This window comes from Manis pentadactyla, chromosome 6 (genome assembly GCF_030020395.1).
Source record: "Manis pentadactyla isolate mManPen7 chromosome 6, mManPen7.hap1, whole genome shotgun sequence".
NCBI lineage: Eukaryota > Metazoa > Chordata > Mammalia > Pholidota > Manidae > Manis > Manis pentadactyla.
Window position 1 is genome coordinate 143,104,941 of NC_080024.1, and position 25,895 is coordinate 143,130,835.

The window sequence follows — 25,895 nt, forward strand, 5'->3', positions numbered from 1 at the left end:
AAATGTTCAAAAGGAATGCCTCTCACAGGTCAAGCAAAGCAACTGAAGACAACGGATGTGTTCTTGGGCCGGTTAACCTGGGATAGGGAAGGCTGGGAAGACCTAGGGAGGAGAGCCCAGCCCAGCCTCTGGGGACTGCAGCTGCCATGTCTGTCCTGCTGACCTCTGATCCAGTTCAGGCTGGGACCCAGGCAGCTAAAGCAAAAGGCAGGGAAAGACTGAGAAAGCACCACCTGTGCCTGGGACTCTCCAACTGTCCCTGTCTAGGGCCAAAGCAGCTATTTGAGCAGCAGGAAGAGGAATAGTCGTGAGCAAGAGGGCACAAATAGGCAGGTATGGTGCCACCACTTGATTAGCATTTTATCTTTATCTTGAACTTGCCCTGGTTGCTTGGAGACTCTGGGCTGAGGTCAATGCCTAGATTGGCCCTCTGGGCTGGCCCCAAACTTCTGACCCAAGGGTCCTTCTTCCCCAGTAAAACGAGGAAGCCAAGAACTGGGCTTTATGAGTGCCTCCCTCCCACAGAGGCTGGGCTGGGCTGGGCCTGAGACCACAGTTCTGACCCCTGAGTCCCATCTCTGCCATTCCCAGAGGGGCTTGTGTTCATACCATCTCAATTACAGGGTTAGTAACAATTTAAAGCCTGCCTCTTCAAGTCAGTCATGAGCCCCTTGAGCCCTGCCCTTTGCCTGATGTGAGCAGTCAGTAGTCGTCTGTCCACTCTGCCAAAAGTCCACTGCCAGGCCCAGGGTGGATGCTCCACTTAAACACTCCTGGACTGGATTTGTGTGCTAACCACTCAACCTGACATGTGGACCCCAGGAGTCGATGGGGAAGCTGGGTGGGGCAGCAGCAGAGGAGGAGGGAAGGGGACTGCATGGTGCCGTCTCAGGAGTCCAGGGGTGATGTTAAGACCCCTGATCAAAGAACCAGTCTGGCATGTGGCTCAGAGAATTCTGGAGTCTTGGCTCTGTAATAGAAGACAAACTACCCTGCGATTCATTCTTTGCCCAGCTCCAAAACAAAGTGAAAAAGAAAGCAGCTGCAGCCGGGACAGAAAGCAAATCAATTAACTTAATTTTTCAAAAAGTCATCACAATGAACCCTGTCTTAACTCAGAGTAATTCCTGGGTTGATTCTATCAATGTCTAAGTGAGCCAGGAAGGGGTGATTGAAGAGGAAATGATGAGAGCAGACAAAGTTTTGTTGGGAGGGGCTGGTGGCTAGACCTTGAGAGAATGCCTCCTTGGGCAAGGCACTGGGGGCAAGGCCTTGGGGGTGACAGGGGAGAGCAAGGAGACAAGAAGGGGAAGGAGAGCGGCCTGCACAGAGAGGTGGCGTGAGTGCTTCTTTAGAGAACTCCCCATCAAAGCGGGGTCTCTGAGAAATACACTCAGGGCTGGGCACAAAGCCCCAGTGCATGCGAGGAATGTAGCCAGGCTGTAGACCCAAACTTCTCAGCCTAAGTGCTGGACTTGGAAGGAGACAGAGGGAGCATTATTACACTGACCAAATGGTCCAGAATTTCCTTCCAGGTTTCATTTTCCAGGATATCATGCAAGGATGTATGTTGCTTTTTCAACTGGCCTTGGCCTTCAAGAAAATGATAGCAGAGACCGCCAGCCTGAAATGCATTTGAGATTGTCCAGAGTATGTGCCTAAGATCCTGGGCACAAGTTACAATGGGTGAGCAGTTTTCCACAGCACCAAGCATTTCTCAGACACCAGCCGAGTGTCCTACGATTCAACTCAATTCTAACACTATCTTCCTGGAAATAGTATCTGACCCTGCAGGTCAAGGGCTCAGTCTCACATGACTCCCCCACAACACACACACTTCAGATGCCAGTTACAAGGCAAGTTGTGTTCTGTGCTTCTGACAGATGGGCTGCTGATCGGAGCTTCCCATGCCCCACTCCTTGCTAGAGTGGCTCACAGAACTCAGAGAAACATTTTACCTACTAGATCACTGGTTTATGATAGAAGAATATAATTCAGGAACAGCCAGAGGGCAGAAATGCCTCTGGCAAGGCATGGAAAAAGGGGAACAGATTTTCCATGCCTGCTCAGGCACGCGCTCTCTCGGCTCCAAGTGCTCGCCAACCTGAGAGCTCTCTGAACCCTATCCTTCGGGTTCTTATGGAGGCTTCATACATAGTCATGACTGACTAATTCTTTGGCCACTGGCAGTTGATTCAACCACCACTCCTCCTCCCCTCTCCTGAGGTCCAGACGTGGGGGCAGAAACCCTCTAACCACGTGGTTAGACCCCCAGACAACCGACCCCCATCCTTTGGTTACTTAGGCCAGCATTTTCCAAAAGTAAATCATTAACACAGCAAAAGGCACCTTTATAACATTTATCATCCTTACAACATCTTTGATCATGCTTTTTCAGTTTTGAAATGAGGAAATAGCTCCAAGACACAGCTAGTACGTGTCAAGGCTAGGACTTGAAGCCCACTTTTCTGGGGAAAGTCTGCTCTCTGCAGCCCTGTTTGTCTGAGCAACAGCGTGGCTCTGCCAGAAATTCCATTCAAAGGTTTTAGGAGCTCTGTGCCAGAAATGGGGACAATAACCAAATACACATTTATTATAAATCACAATGTCAGTGCATCCATTCCTTTAGCCCTTAGAAATCTACATGACTTTGGGATTATGCACAGGAGCCTCCTAATGCCCCTGGAGAGGTGTGAGGGCAAAAGGGTAATTCTGTAAAGCTGGCCCCAGTCCAGGGAGAGAGCTGCCTAGGAGACAGCATGAACGAATGAATGTGTCAGCTAAGCCCTTTCATCACGTGGCAGCTCACGAAATAACTGCTTTTTCCAGATGAATTCCCCAATGATAGAAGAAGAGGGTGCCATCAGAAGAAGTCACCAAAGCTGAGAAGAAGAGCTGAGATTGGCCCCTCTATCTTGAGGAGCTGTGATCTGTGACTCAGCATTCGGCCTGGATGTCGGCTGTCCACAAGGACGGACTCCTTACTCCCAGTACCTTCTCAGGAAAGGAGTCCCAGAGCTTTGCTGCTGCAGAGGTCTGCCCTCTCCGTCCACATTCCTGGGCTCACTCAGAGTACAAATGCTCAAGGGGACAGGTTGGTGGTTTGTAAAACACCACAACAGAACATCTGGCTGAAGATCATAGACCAGGTCAGAAGTGATGTGACTCTAGGGTTTGTCCATAGTGTCCAGAGTTTGGAACCATTCTTGGAAAAGACAGAGCCACGCTGTTGCTCAGACAAACAGAGCTGCAGAGAGCAGACTTTCCCCAGAAAAGTGGGCTTCAAGTCCTAGCCTTGACACGTACTAGCTGTGTCTTGGAGCTCTTTCCTCATTTCAAAACTGAAAAAGCATGATCAAAGATGTTGTAAGGATTTGATAATAATAACACTAGTGTTTACCTGAGCCAGGCACTGTTCCGCACACTTTATATATATTAATTCATTTAATGCTCGAGATGCCCTAACGAAGCAGGCTCTACTACTAATACAAATCTATAAATGAGGAAACTGAGGCACAGAGAAGTTAAGTAGCTTGCTCAAGGCCATACAGCTGGTAAGTGAGAGGGGCTGAGGTCTGAACTCAGGTGGTCTAGCTCCAGGGTTAAGCTGTTAATAACTATACTATGTAAGAACAACACTGTCAAATAGAAAGGGGTGGAGAGTAAAAGGGATTGAAATGAATGTATTGCGTAGATTTTCCAACACACTATATCCCCCCACATTTGAATGTCTTGGAAATCTTAATGTGTGTTATTTGAAGAATTCTTAGAGTCAGTTAGTTAGGAAAATAATTCAAGGTGGAGCTGATTCCTGAATAATTATTCTGATTTCAATTCTAAGTTATGTCCTCTTTATTGAAAATAATCACACTTAAAAGTATTTCTTTTCAACCTGCTGTAGCTAATGTATAGCCACATACATACTGGAACTCTGAATACCAGTGTGTATGAGTCTGCAAATGGCCTGCAGCCCACATCTGCATCTGGTAACTCTCCCCCCATCAAACTGTCCCAGAGTATCGGCCTTTGTACTGTTTGGGGCCACCCCTGAGCACCCACACCTCTGCTTGGAAACGCCCCTCTGACAGTGTCCTCATGGTGGGTGCACTTCTTAAGCTCCCTCTGCTGTCTGCTCAAATCCTCCTGTAGTGGGGCTGGGCTTACCACACTATTTTAACTTGCGTCCTTCTCCAAAACTCACGACCCTCTTTTCTTTCCCCTCCTCTGCCTCCTTTTATATATTTTGTTTATTGCTTGCCTCCTTCTGAATGTAAACTCCATGAAGGAAGGTGTTTCTGTCTGGTTTTGTTGCTTAGCTGGTGGTTTTTGCAGCTGTACACCCAGGATTTAGAATAGTGCTGAGGACACTATGGTCTTCAGCAAATCTCTTGGATGGATGGATGGATGGATGGATGAATGAATGAATGAATGAATGAATGAGGAGGACTCTTTGGAGAGCCTTGTTTGATGCATAAGGAAGATTTACTTGCTCATTTTCCAAAGGAGGAGGGAAGCCAGGCAGGTGTAAAAGGGCCTCTAGGCCATCTAGGCCTTCTCTCATTAGATGTCCTACAGAAGTGGCCCCTCTCTGAGAAAACTGTGGTGGAAACCTAACATTTTGACAGGCCTTGAGAGCATCTAGATTAATTTTGTCATTTAAACAATGGGGAAAAAAGAACCAAATGCAAGGTCTGGATTTTCACTGGATCAGAGTTTAGAAAAAAAAAGAAGAAAACAGAGAGGGAGGGAGGAAGGAAGGAAGGAAGGGAGGAAGGGAGGAAGGGAGGAAGGGAGGAAGGGAGGAAGGGAGGGGGGGTGGGAGGGAGGGAAGAAAAACATCTCTAAAAGAGACCAGAGATAATTGGGATATCTGAAAATATTGGCTAAACATTAGACATTATTAGGGAAGTACTGCTAATTAAGCTCTGATAACGGTACTCAGGTTAAGTGGAATACACAATAATCTTGCTCTTCGGGGATATGTGCTGAAGTGTTCAGGGGAGAATCATGATTCTGCCCCTTGTCTTCAGCTGCCCCTGGGGAGGCATAAAGGCCTACAAGCCCCATTCATGCTGTGACCCTCCCGTGTCACCAGCAGCCAGGACCCTTCCCCCGCCACATGTCTACCAGTGTTCTGGGCCTGTTTCCACCATAACGTAGGACCTTTAGTGGGAGAAGATGGCCTGGGTGTGACTTCAGTGATGAAGCCAAGACTAGCTGCCAACATCCTATGTTTTCACCGCTGTCCTGGATGGTGACATTGGTCTGAGAGTGATTTTGATTCTCTTGGTGGCAAATCTGCGGCGACGGCAGGTCATCGTCCAGTCCCTCTGCAGGGCTCTCTCCCTCATGGTAAATCAGCCTCCTCGGGTCTTTTCCTTTACTTGCCTAAATAACCAGTTAGTCCATACGGCTCATGACCTTGCAATTTCTCAATATCCATCTTTGATTTTCTCTATTTATTCATAAAAACCAATCCATCTCCTATCTCACCTAAGGTTTCAGAGCGAATGACAAGCGAGTATGCTCAGCTTTGCTTCAAAGACAGGAAAACTAAAGTCTCAGAAATACAAAGTGTCTTGTCCAAAGGCAAACAGCCAAAATGGCAAAGAATCTCAAATGAAACCCTGGCTTCCCAGTTCCCAAGCTTCCACCTCCGTCCTGGCAGACGTTTGGCATTCTTCATTGGATCTGATCACTTTTTTTCCATTTCAGAAAGCTTGCGGCTCAGAGCAGGAAGATGAGAAAACCAGGCAGTGACCCCCCCTGGGGGCGGGGCCTGCTTCCAGCCTCAACCGGTGGAAAATTACCTGATTTTGTTTCTCACTGTTTGTGAAGCCTAATTTTGCAGGCTGTATCTGAATACAAACATTAGGGATTCAGGCACATTCTAAGGTGAACTTCAACCTTGCAGGATTCACATCTATCTTATCTTAGAAGAATGCATCCCTTTTTATTTAAAGAAAAAGTCCACGTTAAAGGTAGCCGAGGTGGGGGTTGTGTGATCTGCCAGAGACGCTTGTCAAGGATTACAAATAGGACAAGGCGTCCTTTCTTAGGCCTCCAGAATCCTTGCAAGTACCATGGCTGGGAACTTAAGGAAATCACCTGTAAGTTGAATATGTGTCTCTATCATGGTTTTTCCAAACGAAACGAAAATTGTCTCAACAAATATACATTAACTTTCATAGACCAAGAGAAGCTGATGAAAGTGACTCAATGTTCGGGGCGGTGAGGCCTGGGAGTGGGAGGGATTTGTCCTGCCCTTTGAAGGAATCTGTCCATGGGGGACTCTAGGGAGTCGGTTTGATGTTAAAGGAGAAAAACCAACAGGAATTCCAAAAAGTAATGTGATCACTGTACCCAGGAGAAGCAACTTCAAAAGAGCAAAGCAAGTTACCATAGACAGTGCCAGTAAACAGACCTTTAAAAAAATCCCGTCGCTGCTGTTATCCATGGAATAAGGCGCATTCAGGGGCCTGGCGATTTCCACGTGTCTCCTAGGAATGTTTCTCCCACTGCAGGATGAACATTTGGGCCTTTACCATATGAGTGCGCTGGCCTTTGGGAGGTCACAGCCAATCCCTCAGCCCTCCTGGGAAGGCCCTAGTCTTTCTAGGAGAGTGTTTGCAGGATGACCAAAGGTGGTCCGAGGCACCAAGGGGAGGGGTCTCCCCAGGCACATGCAGAGCCGTAGCAGGACCAAATAGCAGAGGCAACTTGGGGCTCATTTCTAGAGATCAGTTCATAGGGGAAAGCAAAGAAAGAAAAAACCATACATATACAGCTTTCCTCTTTCACCTGAGAAGAAATGCTACTACAAATAAGTGTAGGGCACAATGGCAATACCTGTGGGTTAAGGCTGCGCATTTCCTCAGATCTTCATCCTGAGCTTTAAGCAGGAGACACAGACCTCACTTGAGATTGCATGTATTACTACAGAAGGTAACTTGCAAAACTAAAGAAAGCAAAATAACAAAGTGGCCTGTGGAGGGAAAGAAATGTGGGAGACATTAAAAATAATAGCAGCTGATAGACTTCATGTAGGACCATTGGCAGCCTCCAGTGGTTGTGTATGTTATTGCTTTTGTATGGGTCTGTCCTCCATAGCAGTTTGCAAACATCAGTAGTCTTACTCATTACTGTGTTAGCAGAGCTTAGCAGATAAGGAGGAGCTTGACAAATGTTGACGTGAACAAATAAGTAGATAGTAACCACGTCAAAAATGATCAGTTCAAGAAGAGAACGAGATTGGCTTCCAAATATTGGTCAAGAGCTTAAAGTAGGATGAGCCAAGGATATATTTGGTTGACTAGGTTCATATGACCAGGTGACTTTTCTAGGTCTAGAGATCTGAGGAGGTGACAATGTAATAAGAGACAGCCTTCTTGGAAGGAATGAGTTAAATATGTTTAAACCTAGGTTCCTGAGGGGAAGAACATGTCCTCTGGGAGCCACAGCCTGCTCTACCCCATTGGCCTCCATGTCTGCCTGCGCTGTGCACCCCTCACAGCAGAGCGGGGACGCCACGCCAGGCTTTCCAGTCTTGCTTAGCGTGCTTGGCCAAAGGTGACAATGACTTAGTGGGCTAAGGTCGTGCCCTCCCTCCCTTCAAATCAATAATTTAATGTGACTTATCAGAAAGAGAAACAACTGTTTACTTTAAAACTCTGGATCCCATAAAGGGAGAGGGGAAAGGCCTAAACCCCACAGAAGCTCAGGGCTGCGCCCACAGCCGCCCGCAAAGGCAGCAGACACGCGGAGGGGAGGCACCATCCCACTGGCCAGAGGGCCTGGGCTGGGGAAGACAGAGCTGACTGCAGGTAAGTGCCTCTCTCTCCCCACGCACCTCCCATCCCCGGTGGGAATTAGGCTGTTCCGGAGGGACACTGACTGAGAAATAGGGGGCAGCTGAGACCCAGGGGTTTAAGAAGACCCCACAGAGCATCTGCACAATGTGAAGTGTCAGCCGCAGAATATTTGAATTTGTCTGCCATGATTATTGTTTCTCAGAAAGTCTGAGAGAAACGGAGACTTTCCTGGAGGTTCTTCCCAGCCCAGTGGAGGGAAAGGATGGGCTAGGGAGGAGCAGGGGGCCCAGAGGTGGCATGGCATTTTATCTCTGCCCTTGTGGTGGAGGTACATGAAGCCATTTCCTGTTCTAGGACGGTCTGATTTAACAGTAACACCAAGGCCTTCAGCAGGATCCCGCCAGCAGTGGACCTGGAAGGAGGAGGTTTACTTGGCCAGGAATCCTCCCGTCCCCTTCCCCCAGGCTTCAGGGCAGGCACAGGAGGCCCACTGTATTTCGTTCTTAAATTTCTAAAACGCCACAACAGCTGTTCCTCTGTCCAATACGTGCTGTTCCCTCAACAGCACTGGATATGGAAGGAGGTCTGTACAGAAATGAAACTGGTTTCTAGGAATCTCCAAGCCTCAGCAATTCTCTTTAAAAAGAGTCTCTTGAGACTCCCCAGCCTGGCTTAGAATTTGCCCAGTGATTCCCTGTTCATTCCTGGTTTGAGATAAATGTGGGTAATTGATGCATGCATAAGGAGCTTTCCAGATTTTCCCTTCTAGACGGATTTCAATGAAAAAAGAAATGATTCTTTGCTCCCTATTGACAAGAATGTTCTATTTTAAAATTTCCATGTATTTGCAAAATGACAAGATTCAGGCATATGATACTGACTTCCTTTGTCTTCATCTAGACTATAACAGCCAAAAGAACCAAATTGATGTGTTTAACATGTCAGTTTGAAATAACAATGTACGTGGGTTTAGAATTGAGAAAAAGGATCTCCATTCATCTTTTGCTTTTTAAGAAATCTTTTTGTTGTTGCAGATGGGTTAGGTTTGCAGCAAGGCAACACCTCACAGTGCCCAAAGCATTCTTTTCTCAGCCTGCTGAGGTTGGTCCTAGAACGTCTCGGCTCCTGGGAAACAAAATATGAAAGTAAAGACAAGTGGCTTGCGCCCAGATCTGACCTGAGAAAGAACAGGGTGTTTTGTGACATTCCTGGTACTTGTGAATCTAAGACAGCTTGCAGGGAGCTGTGATACACGCAGGAGACTTACAGGTTGATGAAATTTGCTAGAGGGTTAGGCTTTGTAAAGGCTTCTTCCTAGATGAACTCCCCCTCCTCATTTATGAAAAGAAGCCCATGACATAAAAAGAGGAGCGAACCCAGTCTGGACTGTTTTCATGCCTGAGGGCCCCACAGGCAGAGCATATTCTGAATTGGCCACAGCAACTAGCAATGTCTGGAATTCAGTCTAGGTTGGGAAGGTGAGGGAAGGGAGACTGAGACACAGCCCAGAAATTTAGTTAGTTTTAACAGGCATTTAGGAAAGCTGACTCCTTGACCTCCCTCAGGAAATCTCAGGAAGTAAGGCACAGAGGAGAGGGTGGGAGATTTCCGTGGATTAGATCAAAGTTGAGAAGCTAAATAAGATCAAGGCCTTTTCTAAGCTGTAGAAAACCATGCGGGTATTTGGACACATCACCCTGATTAATATCCAACATCTTTGCCTTAAGCATTAATTTCCTCTCAGGAAATAACAGATGTAATTATTTCCCAGTCAGCTTATAAATTTCTGTTTATTATTAACCAGTTCTATTTAATGCAGTTGTTAAATTTGAAACTACTAGAACAAAATATTTTTTAAAGCTGCGAAATAAGAAACGACTGCAAAATTTAAAAAATATTTCCAAGTAAATACTGGCATTAATCACTTACAATTTTCTTATTAGTGACATAGTATCCGGTGGCATTTGAAAAAACTGAAACATTCTACTTGCTTGTTTAAGCTGCTTAGCAAGTTAACAGAGATTAACCTCTCTTGCAAGTAATCAAAGAAGTAATAAAAGATAATGGCCATTACAGCTATGTTTAAAAACTGTTCACAAGGCTGAGAACATAATAGGCATTCAATAAATACATGTTTATTGATTGGTACAATAACACCATACAATTATTGTGCTGCATAATAAAGTATTTCCCTAATAATTTGCTGGAAAATTAGCCTGAGGCTCATCTCTCTGCACAGCTTGTTGACAAGCAGTACAGGAATGGGGTAAATTCTAGCCTCCCAATTGCAGAAGAGCATTTTGCAGGAAGGAATTTTTATTAGGGAATTCACACACACACACACACACACACACACAGACTGGTTTAAAATCATTGAAATTTGAACTATTTTCCTCATTCCAAAATTTCTATATTCATTATAGAAATTAATAAATTCAGAGAAGCAAAAGAACAAAAATGAAAGCATAATTTCACTGTTCAAAGGTAAGCGTAGTTCATGTTTGATGTTTTTGCTCCAGGCATGTATACATCTTCCCCAGAAAGGGGCTCATACTGTGTATACTATCTTGTAGACTCCTTCCTTCAGTAACTTATCTTGACTCTCTTTCTAAGTCAACAACCGTCTTTCTATGACATCAACTTAAATGACAGGGTTGTGCCATAAATATATTACCATTCTCCTATAACTGGACATTTAGGTTGTTTGCAATTTAACTATTATAAATAATGCCTCTGTGACCAACCTTATAGGTAAATCTTTTCTACAAATTCTAGGACTTTTTCACTAAAATCAACTTCTTGGACCAAAGAAATAGAGGCTCATTTGGAGGGAGGAGTTGGTACAATTTACCAGAAGGCATTAAATTCTTCCTCTCTTTTCTTCTTCCTTGTTGACATTTCCTACCTTCTTCTTCTGCAGATTTTTGAGAGCCGAAGCTTACAGTGCCCACCTGGAGAACTGGAGGGGTGCTCAGACACTGCTATAACATCCTGAGAAGGGAAACGGGCCCAAGCCCTTGCCCGATAGAGCGCTTTCCAAGCAGGTCCTACCAGGGCCTTTTAAACTAGCAAATTGTTCACCTCCCACTGATTCTTCCCAACTGAGGCCAAGAGATTTCTGGAGCTTCTTGTCATGGGTAGCAGCATCCATTAACTAACTAGGAAATGGGGGTTCTTCTAGGTCCTTCAGGTAAAGACCAAATGGATGAGCCCAGCTGACTCATTAGGAGGGGCAGTAGGGAAGGGAAGAACCAGATACTTAATCACACAGTTGTGCCCACCATTGCTGCACCCAGAGGGCTGTTTGCATGACTGGTACCAACTAGAATTCTGGAGTCCGTATTTGGTGTGAGTTGCAGCAAAACTGCCTAGATGAAGGATTTCACCTTGAAGAGAGTAGGTCAGCAGTGGCCCAAGCGGCACTTCCGTGCTGCTTGCAAATGACCGCACTCTATAAAGGCAAGTCAGGGTCACAGACTGGAAAAAAGAAGTCAGCCACTTGATAGGAAGATAAGCAAATCGACACAGTCCAAAAAGAAAGAAGGGGGGGAACAAAAGGCAGGCAGGGTGCAACGCTCAATCCTATGGAGAATGAGTGACATTCATGCTGTGCTTATAACTACACAGTCCAGGCTGAAGAGGGTGATTTCATGGACTGCACGTGAATAAAGGGCTTCTTTACTGAAAAACACAGAGGGATCATTTTTAGTTGTTAAGAAAGAGCCAGTTTTATGACCAAAGCAAGACTCTGGTCAAACGTTAACAATGCAGTTATCCTGCGAAAAAAATTAATTGGCCCCCAATTCTCTCCTCTTCTAGCATTTGGGGGGAAATAAAGGATTAGGTAAAATGATTTATTTCCTCTCCTTCTCCACTGTGGGCAGGAGTTCATACATCAGTGAGAAACCATTTTTAACAGGAAACCGAGAAAACCAGAAGGTATTTATTCACAGGAGGCTCCCTTTTGCTAGAAAATGAGTATTATTAACAAAAAAAAATTGAACAGTTATTTGCTCTCCATTTTCCTCCTTTCCTTTGCTCCCCACCCTTTCCACCCACTGCTATGGTGGAAAATGACTGAATAAGATTTAAAATCTGAGCACCGTTGGATGCCTCTGTATCCAAGAGATGTTATACTGAGAGTAGATGACAGCACATCTAAGTGACATATCCCCATGCAAAATAATTTTCATTTTGTTAGACTGCAGAATTTACCACATTTACTGCTGATGGATTGGGATCTATGGGGAGGGAGAAGTTGGGGAGGCGCTATTAATCTAGTAATATTATTATGGCTTGTAATGTGGTCTTCCACTAAGTATTTGCTTCCTAAAATTGATTCCCTCTAGATTCTTTCTTTCTCAGCACTTTGCGAAAATTGATGCAAACAGATTTCCCATTCGTTTGCATAGAATATCTTTGTTCCCCCTGGCAGGAGGACTTTGTGGGGTGGATGAAGAACACAAGGCAGTGAGTCCCTTTGTTAGCTCGACTGTTCCAGACACAGAAGCCTGACATCTTCCTATCTTTCCACTGCTCACGATGCTCTCTACTCGTGGCCTCTCTTTTCTCTGCTCAGGTCACTGTACGGAGCTGGCGAAAGCTTCCCTGATGATGTTCAGTGGCAATGGTGGTGCATGGAGGTGAAGTTAACACCTTCATGGCTACAGATTTTCCTTAGCAGAGCTGTGGAGTGTGACAATGGTGTTTGTGTCCAAACTATCAAACGCCATTATCACACTAAATAGCTACTGTTAGGCAATCCTTCTGTTCAGGAAATGCCTCGGCATCTGTTTGGTATGGGCAAGAAGGTTCATCTCTGAGCAGCGCTCCCAGTCACGCGTCGCTACTGAATAAATTCAGGTCCCTCGGTACTCATAACCAATATGTCATCTGAACTTTGCATCTCACATGCATTTGTTAAATATTTTAGCCGATAATGAATATTCTTGTTTTCTTCAGTCAAGAAAAAGATGGCAGAGTCCCCCAGAGCACCCAGCGCAAGACTAGACACATGGTAATTGTTCAACCCATGCTTATTGAGTTGAAATGAAGTTAGGAAAGTGTTAGATGCAGAAAACTCAGATGGGGTTAAATCAAGGCTATGCAAACCGCAGGTTTTTAGGCGCAGAGTTAGGTATGCGGGTCTTCCACTTCTCATCATGAAAACACAACCTTCTAATAAACTTACATGTGACTTAACTGACCTTTCAGAAATTCTGGCACATGTTTGACTTCTACTGATTTTAATCAATCACCAGGCTGATTACTGAATTTGTATGCTAGGTCTCTTATGTTTCAATGAATTACCATCAGAAAATTATACACGAACTGTGCTTGGATTGCCATAGCAAATCTGAACATTTTAAACCCAAGCAGCTTCTAGGACAATTGAACCAGCTGGAAGGTCTGGTTTGAAACACATTCTTTCTCTGAGAGGCATTTAAAGTAAGGAGTAGTGTTTGTTTGTGTTGGGCTAAAGCTTATCTCTCATGACTTGGTTAAATGAGTAAGTATATGTTTAATCAAATTGAAAGAGTTGGGGCTACCAGCAGAAATAAATCCATTTATTCAATAAGTTCAACCATTCCTTTATCAAAATATGTGTATCAAGTGACAGCCACTCATGTGGGGATACTTTTAAATTAAACATATCTGACATCTTTCCCCAAAATGGGCATTCACTGGTTCATATTCTGCTTGGAATTGTAATTTTTCCAACTATATTTATTAAGGGAACAAATAAGCAAAACTTTGCAAAATAACTCCAAGTTCCTTGCTGGAAAGTACCACGTGAGTGCCGTCCACACGGCTGTGATACACGCAAAGGCTCCAAGGGCCCGAGAAGCTTCCACCCAACGAAGAGGGGGTCCATCCCCACGTGCCCCTCCTGGGCACTTCTTCCCTCCTGGCATCATCCACCTTCAAGAGGAGAACAAGACCCCCTGAAATAATTACTATACTGGTATTCATTTTTTGTGTTTTCCTGGACAGAGCATTAACTGAAGGATCATTGATAAAGGTCTGTACCATTACACAAATCACCCCCAATCACACTATTTCATTTGATGCAGTGGAACTGAGGGCCAAGATGACAAGTTTGGGGGTTCCTCCCACAGAAGGCAAACTGAGACTGAGAATGGCTCTGGAATCTTCTGGTCATGCAACCACAGCTCAACATGGGTGTCCTAAATCTCAGGCTCTTTCACCTCTAGCCTTCCTTGGCCAGACTATTCCAAGAACCTCATGATTCACTGCTGAGGCTCTGTGCAAGAGGGGTAGTTGCACCAATATTCGCTTAGTCTCCTCGGCCCCCTGTCTGCTTCATCAGGGGGTTCTGAGGGGAAGCCTGTGGGTAAGAGCAATGGGCCATTTGACAGTCTGTGCTGTGAGTGTTCAAAATGCAGAGAAAGCCAAACACTGTAAAACACCATAATTATGACGTGAACAGGAAGAGAAGGGGTGGCTAAGTGGTAGTTCTGGGGTTAGGAAGAGGGTGGCTGAACCAGACATGGAGCTAGTTATGGGCCACCTGCCTCTGCATTCAAGGCCCCGGAGTCTTTAGGCACTAACCTGCCCAGGCTCCACACAAAGCAGAACCACCTCACGCATTCCCCTTACTCCTTCTCACCCGGACATTTTGCTCAGATGGAATTAAACAGGGAGCCCTGGAAGGGCATTCGACATGTTTTCTACTAGGCTGGCTTACACCATGCCTTATTATGCTCCCTGCCTGGGTTAGTTCTGCATCCAAGCCTGGGCACCGCTCCTTCTCTAGCTCTCTAAGGAGCACACAGGGATGGCACGGCACGCCCGCCACTCTCCACGGAAAAGCTCCTTCTAACACGGTCCTACTGCTCCAAGTCCCTGATTACGGCATCCTTCTCCAGCCCAGCTTACATCTCCTCCTCTCCCTCTGGGAAGATTACTGCCAGTGTTCTCCAATAAAGCATTCCTGGGAACACGTACCAACTCTGAATGTAGTCTGCAAGATGAAAGAGTCCACTTGGAAGTGCAGTAAAAATCACACTCAAGCCCGAAGGCAGCAGAGAGCCCAGGAGGCCGCACTGAGATGTTTCCTTCCCCAGCAGCCAGGCCTTACTTTGCTTTGTGAATTGTGTTGGTGAGGCCCTGGGAGTCCTTCCACCTTAGTACGTACATACAGTGTGTGCCTCGAATGTGACAATTACCACTCAGGGCCTGCCCAATGTTCCATCCAGCCCCAGAGGAGATTTTGTGAAATAGCACAGCAGTTACCCTATGTAGATGGGTATTCTACACTATTTTTCCAAACTCCTCTTAAAGCTGTGTTTTCCACTTGGCATACTTCCTTTAAACATAAGAGAATAGAAGATTAGAACTGGAAGCCAGTTTGCACTTTCTTCCAATGAGGAAAACTGAAGCCCAGAAAGGTTGCAGAACCTACCCAAAGTTAGTCTGTGGCCGGGCTCGACCCAGGCTTTGCGGCCTGTCCTGCGGCGTTCTGTGCTCACGGCCTGCCGAGCAGGCGCCCAGGGAAGGCAGCACTTGCTGAATGAGGGACCAGGCGCCAAGTGAAGTCCCTTCCCTTTCATTCATCTGCAAATGTCCCCTCAGGTGTCAAAGAGACACTCCCTCCTTTGGTATTCTAGAGCTGGGGGCATGGGTCCCCCAGCCTGCATCATCTGCCATCCACTGGACAGACATGGGGTGTGCGGTTACCTTGTGCCTGGAATTATCTTGGGCTCTGGTGACACAAAGAAGAAGGAGGCTGAGTCCCTTCCCTGAGCTCTCTATCTAGGGGTTGGACGGTTACCTAGACAAAGACCTTTAGGCCTCAGGGCACTAGATGCCATCACAGGCCCATAGACAAGGAGTCCATAGACTTTAATGACGCCCTTCATTTATTTTCAGATGAAGAAACACTGAATCTCTGGCATTATCATCTTTTTTGTTACTGTTGGAAAAATAATCGCTCTTGTTTACTTTGATGAGGCAATTGCCAACAGATTATAAAGGGGATGTTGTCATGTTGGGCAGCAATTTTGCACGCAAACATCTTGCTGCTTCTACTTTGTCCCTTGCCAGCATATGAGCAGCACGGGGTCTGCTGAGGGGCCTGAGCAGGAGTTAGGGGATGGGTTAGAGCACTTCTCAGTATGTGCATGGAGAATTTTTATTTCTCAGAGGAGCTGGGGATGATGTGAGCTGGCAGTCTCTCGCGGCACAGGCTGGGTTAATGCTCACAGCACCTGTCATTAGGCCCTTTCCTTCCTCACAGCAAGCCCACTCCGAGGCCACCAGCTGAATGTCTCATTGTCCCTTGGTTTCCGCTCCTTTGGGACCAGCTCAAGGAAGCTTTCTGAAGGGAAAGGAAGGTTTCCAACACACATGCAAGTTCACAAAAATGTGCATGGCTTCTGCAAATTCCAAAGGGCTGGGTTATAAGACTGTCTAATTTAGAAAGCAGGGTCACCATGTGTGTTCTGAAAAAGGTTATGCGATGCAGATTTATTGTGTACTTAAGAGTATTTAAACACTGTGTATAGGATGTGAAGATGAGTAAGACACTCATTCATCCACCGAGCATTCATCCACCTTCCTACTAAGCGCCAGGCATTACGTTAGTCACTGAGAATTCAAAACTAAGATGCTTTCTCCAGGATATAGGGATGACAACGCAGTGAGGACACAGACAGGCAAATGAGTGACAGCAGCATAGGGCTGCAGGTGTGGAGCACCCCGGGGGCCTACAGGAAGGAAACACCACCTGTGTCTGTGCATACGGCATGAAAAAGAATAAGAAACAAGGCCTCTGGTGCAGAAAGCACACCGGAGCTTCAGGCTGCCACCAAGGACAAAGAAAGTCGTGACGTTGGCAGGTGAAGCATAGTGTTCACCTTGAGAGAAGCTGAGTCACCTTCAAGTTTCCAAATTGTCCCCCAGCCATCTCCTCCAGAGAACAGGTGAACCATGAACCTGGAGTTTATTTGCTGGGGATTTTTCCCCTCAAAAACGCGGCCAAACATCCACAGAAAATAAGCACGTTGTGCCATTTGGCAAGTGACAGGGGTTGGCGTGTGTCTGTGTGTTTGCAGTGTACATGTATGCAAAGAATTTTAATTCCTCAAAGGGGCTGGGTAAGATGCCTTTAAAGTCTCGTTCAACTGGGACTTTTTTTTTTTTAATCAGGGAAAAGCCAGTGCTATGATGTCCACCTTGGGCTGAAATGAGCACCCTCCATCCCCAAGCCCTTTGCCCGAGGGGTGAGGAGGGAACACTCTCCACCTAGGGTACTGTCCCCTAGTGATAGGATACAGCCTTGCACATCGTCACATCAGTGGTCCCCAAGGATTTCAACTTTGCTACCTGAGTATTCCAAATCGATTGCACTAAGAGCTTCTGCAAGCGAAATCCAACTTTAATTTTGATAAAATAAGTTTTCAAAGGCTTGAGGGGGAAAGGGAGAGGAGTGGAAGAGAGTGTTTTACTGAGTCGGCCTGTTAAATACACCAGACAAGAACTAATCTTGTTCTACCTAGAGAATAAGTTCCTTCCCTTTCACTTTTCTGGCACATTTAGCCCAGTCAAAAGCTAATTAATATCCTTCCCACTTCTTAAAGCTGCTTGTCTTCTGTGCAACACAACCCATCCTGTTTCTCCGCACGGCTTCTAATTACAGCTGGATACAAAGAAGTCAGAGATTCTCCCCCACTGTTTGGATGAGCCATCGACTGCATTTACAGTCCCTCTCCTCTCACTGAGCACTAACAGCCTGTGCCCAAGATTTTTCTGGTCTCTCCTATATCTCTGCTTGAGCTCAGGCTATCTCAGAGCAGATCCTTTGCTCAGCAATTAGAGCAAGTGAGATGCTCATGGGTAAAACATATCAAGGGCCACTACATGTGTCCCAAAGGGTGTGGCTACAAACCACCACCACACAATGTACACAGTGTGTTGGGGAATTTTGATTGTAAGAAGCAATTTTTCTTAGATTATCTCAAGTAATTCATTCTTAGAGTAATATATCTTAAGCATCTGCTAGGTACAAAGCACTGAGCTGGGGAGAGTTTTGGGGAACAGGATGCATGGCAGTAAAGGAACCGGAATCACATGGGGATCCCCAAAGGGTCATAAGGTAAGACCTTGTGGGGAGTGGCAGATAGTCAGGATGCACAAGTGCTCCAGCAATTGGGCTATCTGGTCACCCCCAGGCTGTAGAAATAAATCAAGCCTCTACCGTTTTGGTGATTCCTTTGCTCCCTTTTTCTGGGCTTCCTGCTATCATGTCTGTCTCCATCCTTACCTATAGTTTCTGCTCACCTGTAACTACTGATTTCTCATATCTTCAGCTAGTTTTGAGGTCTCATGGCCCCTGCTACTTAATGGCCTCCACTTGCCCACCTCCTCTGGGTGTCTTTTCAGTTTCTTCGTGTGCTACCAAGTGGCTTCAAACCTCCCTGTACCCCCAGTCTGGATCCCTGAGCCAGAGACTTTGACTGCTTCAGTTAAGCTGTATATTTCCACTGGGCCAGAGCTTCACTCCAGGCCCCAAAATAGGCTGCTGGTCAACCTGCAGGGCAGGAAAAGACAAAGGGGGTGTATATGAGAAAGTATAATGGAAGAAGTAATTTGTATACTTTGAGCAGGAGCTAATGACCCCCCAGATGAAAAGGTGGGGGAAGAATTATCAGGAAGGGGGGCCAGTATATGTAAAGTCTTAGAGTGAAGTGGACTTTGGAACAGTCCTGACTGATGCGGCAGGAATGTGAAGAGCAGGCAGAAGATGAGGCTGGAGAGGCAGGCAAGGGCTGGCATCCCAGCAGCTGGATGGAGGAGGAGGAGGGGGCAGGCATGGGAGCCACTGCTATTTCAAAATCATGCATCTTACGGAGGGGTCATCAAGACCAGGGCTGGGTCAAATCTAGACGGCCACCTGTGTTTGTAGGAACTAAGCATGGTGTTTATAGTTTTGAATTATTAGAAGAAATCAAAGGATGAATACTTTCATGACATGTGAAATTTATATGCAATTTACATTTCAATGTCCATAAGTAAAGTTTAAATGGAATTTGTCCCAGACAAATTGGGAGGATTGGCCGCCTGCAACGTAGCCAGGCTCATTCATTTACACGTTGTCTGTAGCTGCTTTCCCTCTCCGGTGGCAGAGTGGGGTACTTATGACAGGGCCAAATGGCCCCCAAAAACTAAAATATTTACTATTTGGCCATTTATAGAAAAAGTTTGCTGAACCACTGATCAAAACCAAGGATGAGTAGCTAATTTATTTGCTAAAATAAGGGAATATAACTGATTGTTACTGTCATGACAGAATTAACCATGTCTATATATTTTTCTCCATTGGAAGTTGATTCCTTTTTTAAACCTAAATTAGGTCACGTCACTCTCCTGCTCAAGATCCTTCAGTGGCTTCCCATCCCAGTGGGATGACATGCAAGGATCCCATACATTCCTCTCAGACAGGGCTGATTTTTACCCTGCCCTTCCCCTCTTCACTCCACACCACACTCAGCCCCTTGCTGTTCCTCAACCATGCCAAGTACAGTCCTATCTCAGGACCTTTGTACTTACTGTTTCCTCTATCCAGACCTCTTCTCCCAGATACATGCATACCTCCCTCCTTCATCTCATTCTTGTTTCTATTCAAAGTTGTCTTTTCCAGGATAAACCTTTTCCCTCATCTGAGTACTCACCACCTTCCAATATCATTTTTTATTTGTTTATTTTCTGCATCCATTCTAGGTCAGGCACATAAGGACAGGGACCTTGCTGTATTTCCAGCTCACAGAACAGTGCCAATCACATGGTAGGTTTGTGATAAATATTTGCTTGATAAATAAATGGCCGGTAAAGTCAAGAATCTTATGCATGTCTCCAGAGCTATATACCCTTGCTCACTGGACCATGTTACTGTTTATCAGTATTGGATTCTAGCCAATATTGGTCCTGTTACAGTTATGTACCTGCAATTATGTAGCTACTTGCCCATGGGCTTCTTTTCCTGCCAAACACCTTACCTTTAATCATCTGAACATCTGCTCGATGGATACCTAATGTCAGCTGCTAACCTGATATGCTGCCATTTCTCTTGTCCTAAGGATGGATGCGTTAAACCCAAGTCCAGGGGTGGAATCAGGTTCATTCAACCCTCTGAAGCTGACAAGGACATTCTATGCAGAGATGCACTCACTCTTTTAGGTGAGAATCCAGAGCTAGCATCCAATCCTCAAGCAGGTCCCCAACCCTCTGAAGGCTGAGGGGCCTCCAGCTTTAAGCAAGAGTCCTTTTGCCCCAGGGTATGCTCAGCTTCCTAGCCTGTGTTACAGACCCTCCTGTGGGATGCCCTCCAGTCCCCATATCTTGAGATCCATGCTTGTGCTCTTAGTACTCAAGCTGGTTTCACTGGGATGGGCTCTTTGCCTCTCTGGAAGGTTCCACCCTTCTCCCACATTCTGAAACCTTACAAACAAACCATCAGGCTCCTGTGCAGCTCGCAGGTCCCAGTGGCCTCTCCACAGCAGCTGTTGTCTTCCAGGCAGTGGAAAGTACTGGAATGAGCCTCCAGTCCCTCAGGGAACAGAGAAACTCTCCTGGGAAGAGCCACTGGCCAGGTCCCACTCAGCAGAATGGCTTAGAATTTACTTTCTCAGGAACGTGAGGCCTAATCTACATACTCTTTCAAGTATCTGTGCTGCAGGATGCATTTCCTGCCAAGGCTGAGGGCCTCGGCCAGGGGAAGAGATGAGCCCAGAGGGAGGTGACCCCGGGGAACGTGGCGCAGTCCTCCCTGCGAGCAGCTGGCCGGAGGACACTGGGTCCCTGCCTTTCCTTGGCGCTGGGAGGATGCTCTCCTCCTGGAGGAGAATCACTCCAGGCAGCTCTGCAAAGCCAGCAGCGAGCGGTCTGTCTCTTCCCGAGGCAAGGAGGGAGGCGCTGCCCTACTCGGCTCTCCTGGGGCCCCCAACACCTCCAGATGCACCTCGGGACCGCACTCCACTTGTCCCTTCGTTACCATCACCACCATCATCTTGTTAGGAATTCTCAGACTTTCTGGTCCTAGAGAAACCTTAGACCCAACCCATGGGCTGTTGTGCGTTACAGACTAACCAACACCACCTAACTAACCAGCACTCCTGGGCAAAGGGCAGTGTCCTCTACACACTCAGGGAGGCTGGAGGAGGGCGGTGCCCCAGGGTCTCACCCTCAGTACTGGTGACCTTTGGGCCGGAGATTCTTTGTTACTGGAAACTGTCCTGAGCTCTGTGGGATGTTTATCAGCAACCCTGGCCTCTGCCCGTGAGATGCCAGTATCATCCTCCCAGTTGTTAACAACCAAAACGTATCTCCAGGCACTGACAAATATTCCCTGGGGTGCAAAGTCCCCCCCATCTGAGACCCACCACTCTAAGCAGCTACTCCTTGACTGGGAACTTCAGAACAAGAGATAAGAATGACAGGAGGCTCGGTGGGGCTGGCAGTTAATCTGGCTCCATCAAATGACACCAGCTGTCCTACAAAGCGAAGCGTGTTTGCAGGGTGAGGAATGAAAGGAAGGGCAGAGTTAGGCTTAAAGTCAGAGAACAGGAGAGACGGGCCCCTCCTTGTGGACGGAGGGGTGAACAGGAGCGGGCTGGAGCTGGGAGGGAAGGCCCCAGCCACAGGGGAGGCACTGGGGCCTCTGCCTGCCCTGGCTTCACCTGGACCAGTCCCAGCTCATCCTTTGCGTGAGCAGAGGCCCAAACTGCGTGAAGCCACCCCACTTCCTTCCTGCAGGTAAATACTTAAATTGGGCACCTGCTGGGTCACAGGCATATACAGAGAAAATATGTCTATTTTTAGGCAAATAGAGATTCAACAAGGCAACTGCACCCAAGTACAAGGAGACAGAAATACCAGGGGCTATGGGAGCATAGACTCGGGGGCTCAAAGGAAGACGTCCCGGAGGAGGTGATGTCTGAGAGGAAACTTGCAAGTGGAAGTTTTGCAGGTGAAAGCGGAGGAGAGAGTCCTGGCACAAGCTTCTAGGCTGCTACTGCCTGAAAGTCCTTTAAAAGGAAATGCTTTCTGCTCTGCTTTTAATAGAGTGTGAAGAGCAAAGCAAACAAAAGAGCACTTGGGGCCCAGTGGGGTGGCAGAGCAAGAAAAGGGGACAAAAGAAAACACCCCTCTGGTTACCAAAGGGGAGGGGTGTGGGAGGGCGGGTGGGCAGGGAGGGAGAAGGGGATTGAGGGGTATTATGTTTAGTACACATGGTGTGGGGGATCACGGGGGGAACAGTGTAGCACAGAGAAGGGACATAGTGGATCTGTGGCATATTGCTGCACTGATGGACAGTGACTGCATTGGGATATGGGGGATCATGATAATATGGGTAAATGTATTAACCACATTGTTTTTTCATGTGAAACCTTCCTAAGAGTGTATATCAATCATACCTTAATAAAAATAAATTAATCAGTTAAAAAAAAGAAAAGAAAACACACCTCATGCTATAGCTGGTCCCTGACATGTGGTATCAACGCACCTGGGAGCTTGTTAGATTCTCTGGCCCATCCCAGACCCATGGGAGCAAAACCTCCTGGTAGGGCCGGCACCTGGGTTTTAACAAGCCCTCCAGTTGATTCTGATGAACCAGGGGGCACAGGCCTGGACCACTGTGGTGCTCATCAGGGTTTAATGAGAGAGCGGCCACGGGAGTCAATCAGCCAATTACTCTTGCCTTGGCAAAGAGAGCAGCAGAATGTTCTCAACCTTGGCTGTGCGCTGGAATCCCACTGAGAGCCTCCGAGGTCCCAGTGCCCAGGCCATGCCCCAGACCAATGACGTAAGAAGCTCTGAGGGGGACCCAGGCGCTGCCATTTGTCAAGCACTCTAGGGGACGCTGCTGAGCACCATTTGCAGGAAAACTAGGTGTTAGCAAGATCCTGTATTTTGAATGATTTTGAGAACTTCATTTTTAAACAGAAACAACTTATGTGAAATTATGTATCAAGTAACAACTGATTCAGACAAAATGGAGCCGTATTTCTCTCCTCTAATGACAAATCAGGAGGCAGAGAGCCTAGGTCTGGGCCAGCAGTCTTTAACCATTTGGGTCCACAGTGTCTTCAGCCATTTGGAGCCTTCTGGATGGCCATGCTGTCCTGTCCCCCTGGTCACAATATAATTGCTAGAGCTCCAGCTATCAACTTCATGTTCCAGGAAGGGGAAAAAAGGACGAAGGACCCAAAAGGTAGTTGCTAGCTAGCTCAATTCCCTTTGAATAACACTCCTGGAAGCCCCACCTGGAGACTTCTGCTCACACCTCACTGATCAGCAGTATGACATAATTACCTTCAGCTGCCAGGGAGTCTAGGAAATGCAGGATTTTAACCAAGCACTTTACCACTATGAACAAAACTGGGGTCTGTTTCTAAAAAGATGGGGGAAGTGGATATTGGGTAGACAGCGCTTTTTTCTCTCTCTCTCTTCCTCACATGGGCTGTTCTGGTAGTTGGGCGTCAGGCAACCCTATGATACAGCCTGCAGGAGAAATGGGTTGCTGTAGCCGGAATGGAAAAAACACAAAACATACAGTTTTAAATTATTTTTTCCCAAACAAACTTTCCAGAATCAAAGAGTAAAACAGGACAGTCTTCTCTTTGCACCCAGGGAGGGGAGCGGAGGGTGGCCTGGAGTAGCGGACGGGGGAAAGGGTAGGACCCTGGTCTGGAAGGTCCAGGCCCTGAGGGAAGGGGCTGCAGAGAGCGCCACCTGGAGGCTGAGCTAACAAAAATTGACATAATTTGAGGAGCTACATTAGCTGTTGACTGGTGGTCACTGTGGAGTGATAATTCTGTGCCAGCTGCCTGCTCGGGCCCCTGGAGTGTTCAGGAGAGGATGTCCACATGTCCATCGATGCCCAAGCCTGGCCGAGCCATTCCCAAATGCTGCATGGGGACATAATCTTTCCCTTGAGTGGTCCATGACCATAACCCCCTCAGAGAAGTGAGGGAGTTGCGGTGGGGGTGGACCCCCAGAGTTGCAGTCAAGGTAGGAAAAGCTAGGGCCTGGGACATGGCCCCACATCTGAACCCCAATTCTGACTAAGTATGAGGAGTGCCGGGTAGTCAGGGCCAGCAAGAGCCCAGCTCTAATCAAAATGAGGAAAATGACTCATAACTTCAGGAGAAAGCAGAGTGACCTTTGAATCGCCCACTCTCTGCTACCCATTTAGGACTTTCATTGTGTGTGCATCTATGGATGGTGTAAATATATACATGTATTTGAATATGAACTGTGACCAGTCTCTTGTTATACAATGCATATAAAAGAATAAAAATAGAACAGACTAAAGTTATTTGGTGAAACATTTCATAAGCACCCTGGAAAAGTTGATGTTGACTCCCTGAGCAATCCACCCGGTGAGGTGTGTCTGTCTTGCGCCCAGTGCAAAAGGAATAAAGTTTAAACATGCCCAGGGCACTGAGGGCACCTTGAAGGTAGTGACCCTGGGACCCCAGGAAATGGGGAGGTCCACAAAGATGGTTGCCTTGATATTCTTCCTAGAGTGAAAATAAGCTAGGGCTTACCTTTGGGGTATATCCCCAAAATGTCTTTCTGGAGGAGGGAGTGATGGATAAGGCAGGAGGCAGGAGGTCTGATTTTGGGTCATGGCTCAGGGGCTGAGTCATGAATGATCCCTGGATCTCAGTGAACATTTATTTCCTCCACATGCAATTTTCTCCCAGAGAAAAGAGCCATTCAGAGACGCTGCCCCTAAACTGTCCTCAGGCTTAGTGGCGCAGTCCACACTTGGGGGAATGAACAGCTCTGTACAGATGGAGAATGGCGTCACTCCATTTCATTATCAGACTCCCTTTTCCTCCTCCACATTTCTGTGCACCCACCATCCTTGGGGCCGGGCTTTCTGGTAACCCACGTGAACATAGAAGGGGTGATTCTCCCAGGCAACCTAGCTTCATTGTTTGCTGAGATGCACATTTTCACCCAAAGGTTAACTTTCCAGGTGACTGATACAAGAAGGCAGAGAGAGTTTTGTGACAGGAGGGTGTTTGGTGCCCTGACCTCAGATCACAGGGGCAGTGGCTTACTGTCCCCACGAGCAGGGCTGGACCTGCCAGGAACATGTTTTTCTCACCTTGAGAAAGTGGTGCTTACAATTTCTTGGTAACACTTACAATTTGATAAAACTGGAAATTTCAGGAAAATAGGCTTGAGTGTAGGCTTCTTCCCTGGAAAGTTCTGTATTTAAGTAACTACCTTCCTTTATGGAGTACTGGAGGGCCTCCTTGATGACTAGGCCGAGCATAAGCACCCAGAGTTGTCCTTGGGCTCGTACTGGTCACTATGTCACCGTATCTCAGGGAAAAGCTGTAGGAACAGGGACAGTTCCCCTGTTAAGCTTTGTCCATAGCTATGGGCAACCTTGTGATATTGTGATTTATAATAAACACATATTTGGTCTCAGTCGTATTTCTGACACAGAGCTCCTAAAACCCTTGCAATTTTCTAAGTGATGAAAGCAATAAGCACGTTCTTTGTTGTGTTTATGTTACTAAGGTGACTTTTGGAAAGGCCCTAGGTGACCTAAGTGGGGGGAGGGTGTTGCCAGGGAATCAACGATGTGATTAGAGTATTGGAACTTTCAGCCCCACCTCCCAACTTCTGGAGATTGAATCAGCCACTAAGGGCCAATGATTTAATCAATCATGACAACTAATGAACCTCCAGAAAAAACCCAAAAGGGCAGGGTTCTGAGCGCTTCCAGGTTGGTGAACACATTACTGAGCAAGTGGGGTGCCTGTAGACAGCATGCAAGCTCCACGCCCTTCCCACCCCTTCCTCTAGGCATCTCTTCCATCTGGCTGTTCCTGAGTGATATCCTTTTATAATAAACCAATAATCCAGTAAGTAAAGTTCTCTGAGTTCAGTGAGTCGTTCTAGCAAATTATTCAAAACCCAAGGAGGGGGGCATGGAAACCTCCAATTCATAGCCAACCAGTCAGAAGCACCAGTGACAACCTGGACCTGCATTGGCTTCTGAAGTTGGGGGCATGGGGCAGTCTTGTGGGACTGAGCCCT

General features: G+C 46.7%; 1 long non-coding RNA gene across 1 annotated transcript; it reads left to right on the plus strand.

Annotated features, from left to right (window-relative positions):
- Nucleotides 1-7,291: 7,291 nt before the first annotated feature.
- LOC118907813 (uncharacterized) lies at nucleotides 7,292-13,389 on the plus strand. The gene is made up of 2 exons (XR_005022969.2): nucleotides 7,292-7,823; nucleotides 10,732-13,389. It is a non-coding gene; the product is annotated as an uncharacterized LOC118907813 (long non-coding RNA).
- Nucleotides 13,390-25,895: the final 12,506 nt, after the last annotated feature.